Source organism: Pinus tabuliformis, chromosome 3_1 (assembly GCF_031772625.1).
Source record: "Pinus tabuliformis cultivar Carrire ecotype Pingquan chromosome 3_1, CPIR1, whole genome shotgun sequence".
In the NCBI taxonomy this organism is placed as follows: Eukaryota; Viridiplantae; Streptophyta; class Pinopsida; order Pinales; family Pinaceae; genus Pinus; species Pinus tabuliformis.
In genome coordinates, this window is record NC_142301.1 from 112,602,146 (window position 1) to 112,607,748 (window position 5,603).

The following is a 5,603-nucleotide window of genomic DNA, read 5'->3' on the forward strand; positions in this document are numbered from 1 at the left end:
ATTGCAAAGCTGAGGCACAACATGTCCAAACAACTGCTCTTGAGCTCAATGATCTTCACCATAGCTTAGGAAGAGTATTGCAAAAAAGAGACTATATTGAAAACATTGAAGGACCACATCAGGCAAAAGAAGATTTAGAAGAGGAAATCAAAGAACCATCTGCTTTACTTGATGAAGAGAAGACATCAGAAGCAGAGATAAAGAAAGATCCCTCATGGTTACCATCAAACCCTCCATGTAATCAAGAGAAAAGTCAGCAAAAAGAGGAATATGTGAAGGTCATGATAGAAGGTGACATGAAGAATGATCCAGATCAGCAAAAGGACCAAGGATATCAGAGCTATATTGAGATATGGTTTCAGACAGTCACTAAGTTGCAGCGGTACTATCTTCTTCAGCTATGTTTGATCCCTTCAAAGTCAGATCATTTGGTCTCTGAAATCCGGATACCTGTCAAAGCATGCATTTCGAGCCTTCACATCATCTTGTCTCTAATCTCGATGTGCACATGGCTCCATTGGAAGTATTCTTACACTTGAAAATGATTTTGTTTTTCAAGTAGGGTAGGGTAGAGAAAAAAAAAATGAGAGAAAAAAATGAAAATAAGAAGAGAATAAAAATCTAAGGTGAAAACCTCCTCGGAGGTGCCTTAGATTGGCTCATTGATTGAAAACCTCCATGAGGCGGTCAATGGGTTGGGAAAAAAGGGAAAAGAGAATAAGATGTCTGAGTGAAAACCTCCCTTGGAGGCGCCCAGGGCAGGCAATTAGGGTGAAAACCTCCATGAGGCGCCCTAGTTGTTTTTCAAAAAAAAAAAGAGAGAAAAAGAAAAATAAAAATAAATCTAATTTCCATTGAATAATTTCAAGTTGCAGCAATGTCATTGCAGGTCAGGAGGATCACTCAAAACAAAGACAAAGGAGTTTTTGTGCCTTCTAGAGGAAGTTCTATATTTCTACAGGAAACATCCTGTAGAACCTTCAAGCGAGCCAAATTTTATTTTGGAAGGGGATCTAAAGCTTGGAATCCATTGGTTATGCCTGCAAGCATCCATGTTCCCATTCCTCACCCTTTTCCATCATCTTTTCCACCTCATTGTTCGTCTACAGGAAGTTCCTGTAGAAATTGTAGGAAGCTAGAAATGGATTTCAAAGAGGCGGTTTGGTTAACATGGTAGCTTCCTAAAGGGTTTAGAAGTCCTCCTACAATCTTCAAACTCCTCCTCCATCATCTCCATACCTGTATCACACCCAAAGTTCATTTTGCTTACCATGCAACAAAACTGCAGAATGCCTTGAAGCAAAAATACCCAGAACAGAATTTGTCTTTTCCCTAACTTGAAAACCATGCATCTACTTGAAAAACCATTTTACAGAGAATCATACAGGGGTGATGGCAACATGCTTGAGCAGTTTCAGCCAATTCCAGTGCACGGTTTCCAAGAAATTAGCCTCCATCACCATCAGCCATTTTTGCATTTTCTCCATATCCGTGCATCCGTTTCAAAACCTGTTTCATGGGGAGGTGCATATGGGTGATAGTAACCTACCCAAGCAGTTTCAGCCAATTCCGATGCACGGTTTCCGAGAAATTGATCTCTGAAATCTTCAACTATTTTCCATTTTTCTCAAAATCTGTGCATCCATTGATCTCGATTTTGCTATGGGAGGTGCATCATGATGATAGGAACGTGGTCAGCAAGTTTCAGATCGATACGGCTTACTGTTTGGGAGCAATGGTGAAAACAAGTTCCGGTCCTGTGAAAATTCAGCAGCAGCAGCTTGAAGGTGCAGATCTAAGCGTGGAAATGAACTCTTGCAGCATGCATCCGGCCAGAGGACACATGCACAAGGAAAACAACCAAAAATCATTAGCCAAGCCCTCATACAACCAAAGAAACTAGTGCATGCAGCAAAGACTAGCGCCAGCACCTCACAACAGCCATTTGACTTCACGTACGTGACTGAACCTCGTTCTTCTATTGCACAAATCTAATTTAAAAACTGCATGAATGAATGGAATGGTGGAATTGAGCCACGAATATAGCAAGATTAAGCTGATAGTTCCTTTTCCAATTCTCTATCAATCAGCCAGGAATCATGCAACGTATGTGTTAGACAACTCACGTGAAATTTGAAAAAAACACAGACAGTTGTGGATATTTTAAACTCTAGTGCAACTAAGGGTAAGGGATTACAGGCAGATGGCACTGCAGGGGACCAACAGTTTGCATGAGAAGTGCACGTCTCTGCCACCTCACCAAAAATCACGCAGTAATGAAAAGAATGCTCGGCTGAGGACTCACGTTAACTACTGATTCATTTACACTTGCAAACCTCTTCGGCTGAATCCTCTGCCTCTGAATTCTGTTAAACTGACGTCCTTCGCCAAGTTTTTCAGCTTGTTCAAAATTCTCCCGCATACCAAGATCGTTCAAAGGCGCAAAGACATCCTACAGAAGTCGGGCACTCTACAGGCGTTTCTACAGGAATCTGCGCCATAGGACACCCAACATACGAAGAAGCTTGGATTGTTCACGTCAAGGGTGGCAATTATCAGTGAGTGTAAAGCATGAGTATGAACAACCATGGGATAATGTCAAAGCCCATTTGACAACTTGTGATCCAAATACCAAGCATACAGTGCCAAATTCTGAGATTCCCCAAGAAGTTGTAGAAGACAAAGAATTTATATTCACTTGTGATGTTACTTTCCAGGAGAGCCCTATGAAATGGGCATCACGTTGGGATACTTACCTTCTTATGACAGATGATCAGATCCATTGGTTCTCTATCATCAACTCATTGATGATTGTTTTATTTCTCTCCAGAATGGTTGCAATGATCATGATGCGAACATTGTACCGGGATATCTCAAAATACAACCAATTAGAAACACAGGGTGAGGCTCAAGAGGAAACAGGATGGAAGTCGGTCCATGGAGATGTGGTCAGGGCCCCAACCAATGCAAGCTTGCTTTTGTCTATGTGGGAACTGGAGTTCAGTTTTTTTTTGCCATGACACCAGTGACAATGATATTTGCAGTCCTTGGTTTCCTTTCTCCTTCGAACCGTGGAGGTTTAATGACAACTATGCTGCTATTATGGGTGTTTATGGGTTTGTTTGCAGGGTGTGCATCGTCACGTCTATATAATATGTTCAAGGGCACAAAATAGAGGAGGAACACGCTGAAGGCAGCATTCTTGTTTCCAGGCATTACTTTTTGCATTTTCTTTATTCTCAATGCACTACTATGGGGAAAAAAAATCATCTGGTGTAGTTCCTTTCGGGACTATGTTTGCCTTGGTCCTTTTATGGTTTGGAATTTCTGTGCCATTGCTCTTTGTGGGCAGTTACTTTGGCTACAAGAAACCTGTAATTGAGGATCCAATGAAGACCAATAAAATCCCCAGGCAGATTCCAGAGCAAGCTTGGTATATGCAACCCATTTTCTCAAATACCAATTGGAGGCATTTTTCCTTTTGGAGCTGTATTCATTGAATTGTTCTTCATATTAACTTCAATATGGCTTCATCAGTTCTACTAGATATTTGGGTTCCTGTTCATTGTCTTTTCGATCCTCATTGTTACATGTGCAGAGATCACCATTTTCCTGTGCTACTTCCAACTGTGCAGTGAAGATTACAACTGGTGGTGGAGATCTTATTTGACTACAGGCTCCTCAGCATTTTACTTGTTTCTATATGCCACATTCTATTTCTTCACCAAGATGGAGATGACAAAGCTTGTTTATGGAATTTTATATTTTGGCTACATGCCCATCATGTCATACTCATTTTTTGCTCTGACCGGTACAATAGGTTTCTATGCATGCCTTTGGTTTGTGCGGACAATATACTCATCAGTGAAGATTGACTGAGGCTCTACATGTAGCTACCATTTTTCAGAGGGGCCGTTTAAGTTTTGGTTTAGGGGAATGGTGCTTGCTCCTTTTATGTTGTTTTAGAGGTTTTTGGGTAACATTACAGGAGACACCAATGTCAATGTGCTGCTGTGGGAGTTAATTCTGAAGATTTTGCAGGAACACAATGCCGAAAGGGGGCCTCCCAACACAAGCAAAAGGGTCCCTACCAAGTTCCCAGGCATCCTCACATCCATCCCCTCCATGAACACTCATTTTTTTCAGGGTTCAGACACAATCTAGTCATGGGTCAACCTTCTACAGGAAGCTATAGGACTTTCTACAGGAAGTTCTGTATTTCTACCATAAACATCCAGTAGAGCCTTTGGGCAGGCCATAATCAATTATGAAGAGGGATTTGAAGCATGAAGTCTGTTGAGGAGGCATGCAACCACTCTTTTCTTCCATCCTCCACTGGTTTCATCTCCTTTCATATGATTGAATGAGCAGGCAGTGGGAAGAACCAGAGAGAAAATCATGGTTTCATGACCGAGAAAAGGAAATCACTTCAGAAGCTTGGGATGACAGGGAGGCCACCAGGGCCATCAAAGATGAGGAGATAGATTGGTTGCTCAAAGGATGAGCAACACTTTTAGTAGGGGGTGATGATGAGCCCCAAAAATGGATAATTATTTGGGTTCATTCAACCTCTTAATTGAACTTAATCCACCATTCTCATTAGTTTATTGCATGTTTTTTATTATATTTATGCTAATAGAGTGAATTGGGTTAGTCATTATGCCAACAAGTCTAATGGGTGCTTTTTGCAGCCTTTTTGGTCAATTTGGAGACAAAATTGAAGGTCTTAATGAGCACTTGGCAGCCAAATTCGTGGGAGAACAAGGGAGAGGATTTGTAGGAAGGTGTCCCCTTCATTTATGGGCCCTTACCTCGAATTCTCCACCATCAGCTCGGAGTTCAAGGGCCACCAAATCAATTAGCACAAGGGAAGCCAAGCAAGTCAAGTAGGACTGTTGTTAACTACAAGTTTTGGGCAGCCGAGTCCCTAAAGTTTAGGAGGCCTGTTGGGGTCCTCAATTTGTATAAATAAGAAGGCTTAGGGCCTCATTTTGGTTAGCTAGTGGTTAGTCATTTTGTATCCAATGGTTAGTCATTTTGTAGGTAGAAGTTAGCTAGTCTGTAGTTTGATGTTTAGGTAGTAGATTAGCTTTGCTTTCAGCACATTTTCAAGTTTCCCTTGTGGACAGTTTTGATGTAACTCTTCTTTTCTTGCTCAATAAATATGAATCCAGCTTTGCACTAGCTCTAAATCTCTCTTAGGAGGTTGTAGCTCTTGGGTTTGGGCCCATCTCAAGCGCCCAGTACCTCCTTTGTTTATCTTTATGTGTTTTTGTTGCATTCTTAGAATAAAATCGGTTATTTATATTTAAATCTTGCTTTGTTATTTAGATTTATTTTGATGGTTAAAGTAGCTTCTCATGTTTAGAATAGATTGGTAGGATAATAACAAGAAAAAGGCTCCAAAAAAGGGTCAAAAAACACTTTTGGTTTCACCTCTCCCTTATCGGATCAGGGGCTGGAGTTGGAATAACCGTGTTGTCCCAAACAAAAACACTAGTTTGCTTTACCATGCAATCCTTAGTGTGTTGTTTGCATTTGCAGAGGTTGGTTACATTTTCAGATCTTTAAATGATTCATTTCATAGTTAACATACATGGTTT

The 5,603-nt window shown here is 40.9% G+C and overlaps 1 pseudogene; it reads left to right on the forward strand.

Annotated features, from left to right (window-relative positions):
- The first annotated feature begins 2,020 nt into the window (after positions 1-2,020).
- On the forward strand, positions 2,021-4,012 carry LOC149186032 (transmembrane 9 superfamily member 7 pseudogene; annotated as a pseudogene).
- Positions 4,013-5,603: the final 1,591 nt, after the last annotated feature.